The following is a 13,979-nucleotide window of genomic DNA, read 5'->3' as shown; positions in this document are numbered from 1 at the left end:
ATATATATATATATATATATATATATATATATATATATAATTATTATTATTATTAGAATTATATATATATATATATATATAATTATTATTATTATTAGAATTATATATATATATATATATATATATATATATATAATTATTATTATTATTAATAGTAAGGTAGTTTGTGTCTGTGTAAAAGAGGGACAGTGAGCAAGCAACACTATTACTGTCTGTGCATACATTTAGACACACACACACACACACACACAGCAAGGGGCAGACAGAAAAATTTACATACTGTAGACATGCATATTCAGATTAGCCTGGAAGAATCAGACTGAGAATAATAGAAGTGCAAGAACAGCTGCTTTACACCTCCACATTCTTTCAGATGACTGCACCCGGTGGCCTGAAAAGATCTACATAAAACCTGGAGCTGAAAGACAGAGTGGGCACAGGCAGGGAGAGACAGGTGAACAGTCGTACATACATCAAAACACTGTGAAATAACCACAGCTGAACAACAATAGGGCAGCAGAGAGGCTTCCTTGGAGAATGGACCGAGACTTTTTTGGAATACTAATTGCTCCTTTTCCACTGAGGAAAATCTTTATTTTTATTCAACTGCGAAGCAGGAAATTTGTAACAAAAAAAGAATGTGTGATGAGTATTGGGTTGTAATACAGAAATAGAGGGAAGCCTGTCCACATGTTTTAAGATAACCATTTGTACAAAGCAGTTTTATACTGTATGAATCTTGCAAATGTGCAGACACACACAGAAACACACATCTCTGAGGTAGAGTGTCTTTCCTGGATTCATTCAGCAAGGAAGGAAGGAAGGAAGGAAGAAAGGAAGGTGCCTCACAATCTCAGTGCTGCTGATTTGAACTTAGAGGCAACAGCACGAATCACTGAGCCATCGTGCTTATTTACATGTATATGTACAGTCTGTTTATGTGGCTGTAAATATGAGGAAATGTGTGAAATCAGAAGATTACATCTGCATGTAAAGTATAAGGTGTCGCTGTACCCGGTCTCAAACGCAACTCACAAATGCTTACTGGGAACCGAGAGTGAAATATTCAGGTGCTTGTTATGTTCTTTAACCCTTTAAGACCTACCATAGAACCAAGTCCGCCAGAGCTTATATTATATTTTTACATGCTGTGGAGCCATTTTTGGGAGCATTTCAAGTTGCTATACATCAATACAACCATTATAGCCCAAATTTTAATAATATGTCTGCATTAAGTGCATAGTAATTACATAAATTGCAAAAAAGTGCAATAAACTACAAAAAAATTGAAAATCGTTTTTGTTTTTTAACATATATTTCTAGTTAGAGAAATTTAAGAGGTTTATCCCTCAAAACTGTAAATACAAAAAAGTTGCACAAAATAGTTTCCCACCACAGGAAATTTATTTTGAGTGTCTTCATAGTTTTATTTTTGAAATACACCAATTTTTATATACTGCAGGAAAAACAAAAATAAATATTATGATGCAAATTTGCAAAAAAGCAGCATATGCATCAAAATAAACTATTTCCAGCAGTGCAATATGAGTCCTAAGCATCCCAGAAACCACACAGAAAGTCATAAAGTCAAACATAACTTTTAAAAACACCAGTATAGGCTCATGAGGCCCTGATGGTAAAAAACTACATTTCCGCAAAATGACGTCACTTCCGGTTTCGGGCAGGTCATGGCAGACATGCAATAGTTCTTGCTGATGGACGTAGGAAGTGTTTCAAACAGCTGATCGGATCGGCAAAGCGTGTTTCTGGAATATTATGTTTTTGTTGCTGCAAGTGCTTTTTATGCAGTTTTTGCAAAGTTATATGTGGAAGGAAACTGTGACCGAGGACAAGCTGATGGCATAAGATGTAAGTACAACTCCTCCGGTTTCATATGCAAAAACAATTATTGCGCTAGCAGAGCGTGCCCGCTCTGACCGGATTTAAAGGGTTAAAAAGCACACAGAGTGTAATTTCTAATAACACTGTTTGTTTCTTACAGACACGTTTAAATCAGATGTGACCAGGAAAGTGAAACAGACTCCAACAGGCTGACATTTAACACCAGGCAGAGCAGCTTGGTCTAATCACATCACAACTGTGATGATCATCATCAGTAAACCCATCCACTCATTCAGTTTGGGTCCACTGACCGGCCATCAGATCACCACTGAACCACCACCTCGTTCACACTGGTTGTTTTTTAGCCCAGTAGCTCTGCGAGTGTCAGCCGTGGCTCTGGGTTTTTTTTTTTCAGCAGAAATTTAAATGAGCTCTTAAATTTGATTACATTTGATTCTTCGGCTCCTTTTAGTGACTGGCTGCTGTTTTCTACCATGCATGAATATTATAACCATTTATTTTCCACTTTCACAAACAAACATTTGCATTATCCCACATTAGCTCGGGCATGTGCCACTGGAAATATTCCCACTGACGTAGCTGATCTTTAGCCCTTTATTGTGTGCGTATACGTGCATTCAGAGGAGTCGTGCACAGCACATTGGGCGACTAACGAGGCACACAAACAATGCTGCGCTGTCACATTCTGGCGTGTCATGAATCCTAAAATACAGGCGGTATCCCACACAGCCATACCTATAAGACGATGTGATGCACAAGTTGGTCATAATTTGTGTTTTTGTGATCTAACTCAATGTCCCAGTGAAGATGGTGAAGAGTTTACAATAATCCTGCTGCACCTTCTCTCCTTTTATACGCTTACGCTGTGAAAACGAGTGAAACTTTGTCTTTATCTTCTTCATCTGTGTCAAAACAAAAGCTCTGTTTAAAAATGGACACCTGTCTCATCAGCTCTAAAACCTAATGCAGTTTGTTGTTGTGTAGGCGGCAGTTGACAGCATTAGTCGTGTGTGTGTGTGCGTTATGTCCTCTTACAGCTGGAGGTGGGTTCACCATAGCAATCAGCAGCTAAGATGCTAACCTCTCTTGAGAGGCTGCAGGTCTCTAAGTGCTTTGCTTAGCGACTGCTGCTAGGCAATCAAGCGTCCCCCCATCACAGAGGACTGCCCGCCCCTCTGGGCTCGCTGCATTATGAAGGCACAATGCTGTTAGCACTCTCATGATGTCTAATGGACACCTGCTACTCTTCAAGGCCCACCAACAAGCTCAAGAGTCCTTTCATAATGCCTGGAGGCGTCATCAGTGGCACTTGCAGGAGGTGATGAAATGCAGGGGTGGTGATGTCCCAGACCGTCCCTCAGAGTCTCAAGGTTTTATAGAAGAAAGCTGAGAGTCAGCTGTGTTTCTTTAACAGCTTTCTTGTTATGACTGTGCAACCAGTCAAGGAGCTACAATTTCATTCAGGGCCACAGAGGTGTGAGATTAGCATTCAGACAGTATTCACATGTTGTCTGAACACACGTGTGCTTCTTTCTCTGTTTTCCACAGTATTAATATTGTGCAATTGTGCAATTATTTTTGTTTCTAAGAAACATGAGAGCCACATATGAGGATATTCATTTAAAATTTCAATAGAACAGTAGCAGCATAACGTCCTCATAAGTGGATATCAGGCCCTTGTAGAGCAAAATTGAGTATTTTGGTCTAAATAACCCAAAATGTGATGTCATATAATGTATCCAGGTCCTAGGAGGTTAAACTGGCAATGCACAGAAAATTTATGAAATTATATATTTATACAATCATTTTGGTAATTTATACTTTGGAGCGCTTTGCCTTTGTCCACTGTGCTGCTAATAAACTTTCTGAGCCAGTCGTAACACAACACAGATCAGTGTGTGCTCCTGCAGCACAGACCTGAACTCTTTTTCATTTTCATTTGCATTAAATTAAATGCCAAGTTGTCACATTAGAGGTGTATAATAAACATATTAACTTGGTATTTTCTGCCATTTACAAACTAATTTATTTATATTTTTCTTTCTCTCCCTGATGTTTTTGAACTGACTGAAGTAGGCAGCAATCAATCCTTTCATTTCCTGCAGAAGAAGAGTGAGATGGTGCGTCCAGACCTGCTGAAGAATCCAGCTGTGTGTTAACAATCAATTACTAGATTAGCTTTGATTAGATTACCTTAGATGAAAGTGAAAATTCCTCTTTTACATTAAAGCATGTGTATATGGGATGGACTGGTTATGGCTGTGTATGTTAGCCCATGTCCTAGCTTTGGGACAGCACAGGCACTCTGACATTTCTGTCACTTGTCTTATTCTGAAGGATTGTCTGGCAGCTCCTTTTTGCAGCAGCAGTAGGAACAGTCACACCCTTCTAGCTTATCACAGGGAACTTCATAGCTCCTTGATACAGATGGCCTATATCAGAACCCACACTGTTGCTGGCTGATGCTGAGTTTTCTTCTCTGCTGGAGGGGCAGAGAGGGACAGAAAGACAGCTGAGTGTGAATAATACACAAAGGCTGAGAGAGTGAAGCCGAGCAACCGGAGCTAAAAGAACAACGACAATAGGAAGGACTAAGTGAAACACAAGGAAGGAAAGGTTAGGGCGTGAGCTCGAGCTGAAGAGGACAGACAGAGGTGTTGAGAGGGCGAGTGTAACACAGATCCAAAACTGCTGACCTCTGCTAAACGTCATCCAAAATTACTGTAGCCTCTTTACATTACAATATAAAGTGCTTATTATGATTTGGTACTATAGAACTAAAAGTTGAATTGAACTGAAAGAAGGAATTTCTATTAAGTTAAAACTGACTCCTACCGTATTTTTTTAATTATAATGCTGAATTCTCTGCAGCTGCTCTGTTCCCGTGTTGTTGCAGTATATTAATGACTAACCTCGTATTGTGGATGGATTATCTCAGTTGTTCTCCTGACTGAAGTTTGGTCCGTTTACAGCATCCTGCCATGTAATTGCATTTGTCTCTAACCATCGGGAACCCTCACGTTAACTTTTATCATGTGGAAAAACGTTAGCGTTCATCCTCCAGCTTCACTGTGCTAATGTTATGCTAACATAGCTGTGTCGCTAGTGATCACGTAGCACATCATTATAGCTGTGTCCCAAAACCGCGGTCTACGTGGGTCGAATCCTTCGAAGACCAGAAGCCCGGAAGTGCGAGGCTGTGAAATGGGACAGTCTAACCTTTAGATTTGCGTCACCGCTGTCTCGGTGGAGTTTAATAAACTCGGCCGTCTGCTCCTTGTCTGCTCCCTGCGTTGCTGTGACTTATATAGCAGTCAGAACATGCTATATCATGTTTAGGTGGAAGCTAGCGAGCTAACTTCCTGCTAACTTCTAACTCCATTAAATTTAATAAATTCTGTTTTCATGGATGTCTGGATGTTAAACTTAATTGTTACACCTGGTAAAGCAGGTGTACTGATCATTTTATTAAAGATGAAAGAATTTAGACAGTTTTTAACTCTCAGTGATGCTGCAGTGTTTGTTTGATTTTGGGACCTGAAGTTGACGGAGTTTAGGACCCAGATTCCTCCGTGAGGCTCCTGACTACAGTAGCTGTAATGCTCCAACAATCCATCCAGCAGTGCGGCTTCATAGCTACCAAAGTCGTACTAAAACATTGTTGACAGATTTCTGATTTTTACCGCATAAAATCAGTTCGAGGTCAGTAAGCACAACCAGAATTCATACATAAGGCACACTGTTGATTTTAAGTGCGCCTTATAGTGCACAAAATACGGTAGTTTATCCATTCGACTAATGCAAACCTGTGTCTGTTTGTGCCTGTTGTTGCTGCGTTGTTGTGACATTCAACACAGGCATTCAACGCCTTAGAGGTAGTACTCTTCTGGAAAAGTCACCTGATCTGTATCTAAGCCTCTTTCTACATACTCCATGTTGCATGATTATGTGTGCACATGTTTCTATTGTACTTTACTTGGACAGCATGACTGATTAAACTGGGGAGCCACTGGTGACAATTGAGTGTGAGGGTGAGAAGGGAGATCCATCATTGTGAAGGCTCATGCCTAAGCCCGGTACTAGATAAATGTGGTTAGACAAAGTCTGTGTGTGAACAGCACGCGCGTGTGTGTGTGTGTGTGTGCATTCTCTGTAAACATGTGCGTGTGGGTCATGGCCTCATTTCATGTAAAACACGTGCTTGCACATCGGTTGCTTGGGTTACTGTTCAACATCAAAGGAGAGGCATTTTTACTTTTCCCCTTTTGCCTTTCAAAAGGAAGGAGGGGGGAGGAGGGAGGGAGAGGGGGAGATGAAGGCAAATGGGACAAGAGGAGGTGGCATAGTGTTTCCTCTCTGTGTGCATTATGGATGAGGTGTGTCCGCAGTGTTCGATCAGCAGCGTGAAGGAGGCCTCCCGGGGTTAGCTAAGATTTTCTATTTGTGTCTTAGTGAGCGTGTGTGGCACTAGGGGTGGGTGTTAATAATCGATTCTGGCTTGGATAACGTGATATCGATTCATTAAAATCCTGAATCGATTTTTTTATATAAATGTATTTTGCCCAAAATGCCAGAATCTCAGGTGAAACGTCACAACATTTCATCAACCACCAAACATTTAAAACAGTAAATGAGAGCAGGAACACGAATTCTGCACAAAGATAAACACACAGCGCCGACTCGCGGATCAGAATCAGTGAGATGTCGCCTTTCTCATAAAATCACACTTCATGCACAGCTCTCTCTTTTTCTCTGTATAGGTTACTTCAAGAACAGTTTCCCGTCTATCCCCAAAATCTGTTTTCTGCATTATTCGCTTGCTTGTTACACACAAGACCACCAATGTTTTTTTTTCCTTTTACTTACTTCCAAAAAGAAAACCTAATTTCTGCTGTTCAACAGGCTTCTGAAAAAATTGAAACTTTTTAAAATTATGCAAAATGCAAAATGCTCAGTCGTGTCTCTAATAAAACCTCTGTAACTTCAGAGGTGATGTTCATGTGTTGATTAATGATTTTCTTTCGTTTTTGATGTACTGCAGAACATTTGTATAAAATCCGATGCCAGGAAAACCTTCATGTTTTTCTGTGTTTTATCTTCAGCTGCTTTGACACAAAGGCCTCTGCTGTGATGCTCACACCTTTGATAAAGTCTTGCGTGTGTCAGCTTTCTTTTTATAGATACAAAAATATGTAAATGTACTGATCTGAATTATAATATTTCTGACTGTCTGAGGCAAAATTTCCCCGATTCAAATCGAATCGAATCGATTCTAGAAATCAGTGACAATACCCAGCCCTATGTGTGATTATGGCTGATGCAGGAGACACCACGAGCATACCTGCCCAAAAACAGTCTATACTGTCTGAGCTCTCTCAGCATGAAGGCTGTAGGACTTCTGGAACAATGGGCTTGAAGACACTTACTAACAATGCGTTTGCACAACTCTACGTAGCTCGTGAGTACAAATGTTTCCCACACAAATATGTGATTTATCAATAATTTCTTATCTCAGTTTGTTTGCATGCAAACTGTTGATCTTTGGACCCACAGCACACGATACAGGAAGTCTGTGAAAAGTCCTAATCTCTGACTTACCCAGCAGGCATCTTACCCAGCAGGCAGTGCAGCCTGTGGGCAGCCAATGGGGACTCACCCAGGTCTACCTGCCTCTCTCCTTCCAAGGCCATATTTGCACAAACACGCCACTCCACATGTGGATATATGAGCAGATAATCATCTTTATTCTTAATAATCTTTATCCTTGATTAAGAATAAAGATGATTTATTATTAAACTGACATATAAAGCTCTGTTTGACACTTTGTATCACTGTAAACATCAAAAGTTCCACATTTAGACCTTTTACCCTCGAACATTAATGAGAGGTGAGCTGCTCTCAATCCCAGCTTTCTCTACAGAACAAATGAATCTTTGCTGCCTTAAAACAAACAGGCTACTGCTAATAATACACATTATTATTGTTCTTGTTGTTTCTTTTTTTAATATTTTCAAACTGTAAATAAAAACACCTTAAGCTCTAAAATGCTCAATAAGAAGACTAACAGTGTTGGGAAGGTTACTTTTAAAATGTATTCCATTACAGATTACAGAATACATGCCCCAAAATGTATTCTGTAACGTATTCCGTTACGTTACTCAATGAGAGTAACGTATTCTGAATACTTTGGATTACTTAATATATTATCATGCTGTTTACAACTAGATGAATGTACTATTGCTGTGATTTATTACTGTTACTGAAGGTCCGCGGCTCCGAACCGTAGTAAAGGGACCTCTGGCTAATACGGTGGGTTCTGTGTCGGGCTCGTAGCTGAAAACTAGCTTTACTTTGTTGTCTGGGTCAACTTTGCTAGCAGAGACAGAGAGAGGCGTTGAAAGGCTGCTCCAACAGAACTTATTGTTTCAGAGGAAAACACGAACACGGTGTACAGTCGAGTCTTAATAGCTTACTTACAGCTGGGCTCGTCAGGCTCTCTTCTTGGCTGCAGTGGTTATTATTATATTTACATGCTTCCAGCTCCCGTTTCTGCTCGATGACAGCTCGTACTTTTCCTTATTCTCCCTCCTCGCTCACAGACACATAACGTGTATGGCAGTCCATTCTCCCTGCAGCACGGACTACACTGCCTATGATGCTACATTCTTTAGAGCTATACCTGTAGCATTCTGCCTGTTAGCTTAGCACAACAACAACAAAAAGGCCTCTCTCACCCAGGAAACACGCAGAGAGAGAGAGCGTCACCCTGTAACCATGGCAACCGTAACGCTGCCGCCTGGAACAACAGAACGTAGCTGTCAAACAAAACCCAAACAGTCCTGACCCGCCACAATATGAAACAGGGAAGTACCGCCGTGTAATCCATTTATTTCAACAAAGTAACTGTATTCTAAATACCACCTTTTTAAACGGTAACTGTAACGGAATACAGTTACTCATATTTTGTATTTTAAATACGTAACGGCGGTACATGTACTCCGTTACTCCCCAACACTGAAGACTAAACACTAAACAGAAATGTGCAGGCTTTAACCTCCACCCATCCATTTTGTTGGGGGGAGGGAATGGGTTGCCGTGGTAGCAGCAGAGAAACCCTGACGACCTTTCACCAGTCACCTCCTCCAGCTCATCCAGGGAAACCCTGAAGTATTCCCAGGTTGTCTGTTTTGTATTATTTATCCTTGCTCGTCTTTGGTTTTGATTCCTCGCTCTTTCGTTCTTCCGCATTTCTTGTGTTCTAGCTCTTTGGTTCTTCTGTTCAGTGTGTCATCCCTGCCCGTGGGTTCCCTCTGTTCTCTGTCAGTATCTCTGAGTTCTGTGATTTCCTGTGTTGCTTCTGCTGTAAGTCTCGTACTTCAGGTTTGTTTGTTCTGGTTCCTTGTTTCTTAGTTTTCCCAGTTTCCTTTAGTTTCTGCACATCTGTTTCTGTTTGTATCCTCACCTTGTAAATAAAGCTCACTCACATCAGGTCAGGGCCTGCATTTGGGTCCATTCACTCATTCCTCCATAGGTCATCGTAGAAATGTAATCTGTCCATCATGTCCTGGTCCAAGCAGGACAACACCTCACTCGGGTGGTGACGCCGTGTGATGGGGAAGAGCAGCGGCTCTACTTCTAAGAAACCAGCATTCAGACAAAGCTCATCTGCAGCAGGAACATTGATCGATCAGGTAAATCGACAGCTTCTCTCTTTACACGTGCAGCGTCCACGTGACTGGGATTCGTCTGTCAGTTTAAACATTTATTACAGTGTCTCCTATCTCATCTTATTGTACCTTACATGTTCTTATCTATCATTGAAAATATCATTGTTTGATTATTGCAGTGAGTTTCTCCTCGCAGGCTGACAGATCACATGGTCTCTGTCCTCCACCTTGTAGCCTGTTTGTCTTTTTCAAAGTCTTTCAGGGGAAACGACACTCAGCTCGTTATTTATTCTTTTTAAATTGGAAATGCTTTGGAAAGCTGTGCCTCCTCTGCGTTCCCTCAGTCACTGCTGTTCACATTTTCACCGTCAGCCTGATCTCTTGCCTCGGAGGTGCAGGCTGCTGGTCCAAGACGATTCTGATGCACTAACATACGGAGCGTGGCAAGAACAGAACAGGCTTCAGGTTTCATAAATGAGAACATTTCCACTCAAATATTAGTGAACGAGGCTGCTCCAGGGAAGCTGCTGCGACTGTGAAACTATTTAGACACAAGCTGGAGGAAACACCATACATGGTTAATTAACTGCTTACAATGTACGATAATCTAATTGGGCAGAAACAAACTGTGAGTAGAGCCAGACTCATCCCTGCATGAGAAATGATCGTTGCGCTTGAATCCTACAAACACCTACTTGTAATATTCAATATGCTGTGAGGCTGTCCACTGTCGCTCTGTGCCAGCCAAACCTCGGTGACCTCTCGTTACCTCCATGCTGATGCTTTGTGGGTATATGATTAGTCATTGCTTTGAGCATGCTCATTACATGAGTCACTTCTTAATTACAGAGCTATTACATTTCAGTTAATATGATCATTTTTCTTCTGTCTGCAGTAAAACACTGAGGATACTGCACTGTGCCGGCAGCGGCCAAGAGCTATGCAGGCATTAGAAAAGCTAAATGCTATGTGTTGTTAGCATGGTGGACATATCCAGTGCACGGTTGTAGCTTTCACTAGGTTGTTTGTGTGAGACTGGTGTAAACAGTGGAAAGTGAGATCTGAAAGCTCCTCATAAACATCACCACAGAGCACACAGCAGGCTCCGCCTCTTCTCTCCTTTCCTTCTCACTTTCACATAGCGGTCGCTGTGTCATTGCACAGAGGCCCGTGGACATGGGATGGACTCAAGTGCAGTTTCAAAAAGAGTCTTTATTCACAATGAAGCTAACAGAAATCTCAGACTAGAATTAAGGAACATAAACTAGACATCTGAGGCGAGAAACACTATGAATAGATGGCAATATCCATTTCCACTGTTATGCCGATGACACCCAGCTTTATCTGTCCACTAAACCTGATTCTGCTCTGCCCCCATCCTCCCTCACCCTCTGCTTAGCTGAACTAAATTCATGGTTCTCTTCTAATTTTCTCAAACTCAATAGTAATAAATCCGAGCTCCTCTTGGTCGGCACTAAATCAACATTATCCAGAACCAACAGTTTCTCTATTGCTATCGATAACTCACCGGTCTTCATTTCTTCCTCTGTGAAAAGTTTGGGTGTCATCCTCGACAGTACTTTATCTTTCAATTCACACATTAATAATGTCACTCGGTCTGCATATTTTCAATTACGCAACATTAATCGTCTCCGTCCTTTTCTCACCCCACATGCCACTGCCATTCTTGTCCACATCCTTGTTACTTCCCGGATTGATTATTGTAACTCACTTCTTTTTGGTCTTACTCAAAATCCACCAACAAGCTCCAACGCGTCCAGAACTCTGCTGCCCGTATCATCACCAGGACCTCTTCGGCCCACCACATCACTCCTGTCCTGCAGCAGCTTCATTGGTTCCCGGTCAAATATCGCATCAATTTCAAAATACTCTTGTACACATTTAAGGCTATTCATCATCTCTCTCCTCCATATCTCTCTGACCTGGTTAAGATCACCGCCCCATCTCGTTGTCTCAGATCTTCTTCTTCCCTTTCACTCTCCGTCCCTTCCCCCCGTCTTGCAACTCAAAACCCACTTGTTCAAAATAGCTTATCCCACATAACCTCGCCACTCTGCTATTTTATTTGTTTATGTCCTACCCTTTTAAGATTCTGTAAACTTCTTGCTTTTATGTTGCTTTTAAGTGTACAGCGACCTTGAGTGTTTTGAAAGGCGCTTTCAAATAAAATGTATTATTATTATTATTATGGCAGGGATAACTGGGTGCAGGGACTGGGCAGGGCAAAGCTTGCAGGTGGGGGTTGCTTGGAGGAGGAAGGCAGGAGAGGTCCAGGTGGGTGCTGCATGCAATGCAGGGAGGCGTGCAGGAGAGACTGGCAGTTCGAAAAGGTAGGTAGGTGGTAGGTGGGTTTCAGAGGTAAAGTTGGCAGATAATCTGGCGAAGACCAGTTGAGTGCGCAGGTCATAAATACTGCCGGTATGATTGCCATCAGGTGAGGAACAACAAAGACTCCACCCAGCGGGGAGGAGCCGATGCCGTGGAAAACTACCCAGACCACGACACGCTGCTTCTCTCTGTCTCATGTTCCCACTTTGTTTCTCCCACCTCTCACCCAATGGTTGTTCCGAGCTTCTCGGAGCTGTGGCGTCTTCCTGTTTCTTAGTCACCACCTTTCCTCCACCTAAGCCCCGTCTCTCCTGCTGCTCTGTTGTCTGTCTACAGGTGGAAAACATCCAGCAGATGCTCTGGCCGTAGCCCAGGGAGTTGCTTTCTTTATTACCACGCGGCTCTTTATCACGAGCCACCCACCGTCATCAGAAATACGTTGGTGTGGTAGGACAGACTTCTCCAAGGGTTTGACGTGTTTATCTTCCTCTAATGTGCGCTCAGGTGAGCTCTTTTAATCACACTGCTATTTTATTAAAACAGTTGTAGCACGAAAAAGAACAGATGGCAATTTAAAATTGTTGTCTCACTCAGTAATAATCGACCACATTTATATTAAATGCCATCTGGAAACAGAGCACGCGCACCAAACGCTCCGTCCCAACGTTTGTGCTGCTCAAATCTGGCACTAAGTTTGTTGCTAAAGACACAAATGAAAAGATGGACTAAACAGCAGTCAAACTATTCACACATACAAACTTAGACAAAAACATGAGCTATCATGTGCCAAATGTTCCCTACACAACACAGAAGCTAAGGCCAAGTGAGATGCTTGGACAGGCGCTCGAGGCTGACTGAAGGAAGCAGCTGAAACTGGCTGGAGGTGCTAACTTATGATGAGAACTATGATCACAGTTAATCAAATCAATATGTCTTCATTTCCATGGGCTCTACTTCAACTTTAATTCAAGTTCAAATAAAAAATCAATAAGATACAGAGGAAGGACGCGGTGTTGACAGCAGAAAGACGTCTGTGGATGTGCAGCCAAAGCTGAACCTGAGTCACTCTTGCTGCTATCCTGTCACAAGTCTCCACCCACTCCACCCTGCCTGCACTTGTCTGTTGTGCACACGTCATTGCTTTGGGTGATTGACCCCAAATATTTAAGCTGCACCCCTCCTTGCATCCTAACAGCTACACCTGTCTCCCTCTCATTCAGTCCTCTCTCCAGAGCATACCGCCACCTCTGCAGGCTTCCACCTGCTCTCACTACAGCTCTGCAGACATCATGAATCCTGCCTGGCTTCTTCTGTCAGCACGTCTATCAAAGACGAAGGCGCTCAGATCTAATGTGCTCTGCACCAACCTGAAAGACTTCTATCGTTGTGTACCCAGACTTGCTGCACATCTTTTCAAGCTCGATGACTCCTTTTCCTTAGTTTTCAGCATCGCATACAACTCACTGTTTTCCTTTGCGACCTCTCTCTGCTGTATTCCTAATGCAGGACGTTCTTCTTCTCCCTGACCATCAAATGCCCTTTTTTCTCTGTCCAGCAGATAAAACGAACATCTTCGTGGCAGTTTCCTTCACTACTCCAGCTGTGCTTTCCCAGTCGTCTGGTAACAGCCACAAGGAGCCTGCCTTGATTCCTCCCCGAAACACTGAGCACAACTCTTCCTCCTTCAACTTCCACCATTTAATCCTCATCTTTGCCTTCACACGCTTCATCTTCTTGATTTGCAAAATCATTCTACAACCTACTACCTGATGCTGCCTAACTACACCCTGACATCACATTGCAACCTCCCATCTCTTTCAAACTGCACCTTCTGCACAAGATATAATCGAAATGTGTGCACCATCTTCCAGTATCACTGGTCAGCCTGTGTTCCTCCCTCTTCTTGAACACTATCTGTCCTTCTGCATTTGTCTCTTTAACACCATCTTTACCTCATCATCTAAATGAGTGTCATACACGCTGACAGCATTTAACACACCTTCAATTTCCAGCTTCAAACTCACGATCACGTCTCTCTTCACCTCAAGACTGTTCAGATACTCTTCCTCCAACATCCGTCTTTCTTCCTATCTCCACCAT

The 13,979-nt window shown here is 42.2% G+C and overlaps 1 protein-coding gene and 1 long non-coding RNA gene across 3 annotated transcripts in view; both read right to left on the bottom strand.

Annotated features, from left to right (window-relative positions):
- The window catches only part of kcnh2b (potassium voltage-gated channel, subfamily H (eag-related), member 2b), a 299,962-nt gene that overhangs the window by 254,972 nt on the left and 31,011 nt on the right, over positions 1-13,979 (bottom strand). The window lies entirely within an intron of this gene.
- On the bottom strand, positions 1,446-13,310 carry LOC146510777 (uncharacterized). Its single transcript, XR_014876086.1, has 2 exons — positions 9,239-13,310; positions 1,446-9,171 (listed from the first exon to the last, which is right to left on the bottom strand). It is a non-coding gene; the product is annotated as an uncharacterized LOC146510777 (long non-coding RNA).

Source organism: Neolamprologus multifasciatus, chromosome 9, assembly GCF_963576455.1.
Source record: "Neolamprologus multifasciatus chromosome 9, fNeoMul1.2, whole genome shotgun sequence".
NCBI lineage: Eukaryota > Metazoa > Chordata > Actinopteri > Cichliformes > Cichlidae > Neolamprologus > Neolamprologus multifasciatus.
This window is presented reverse-complemented; position numbering and strand designations above follow the sequence as displayed.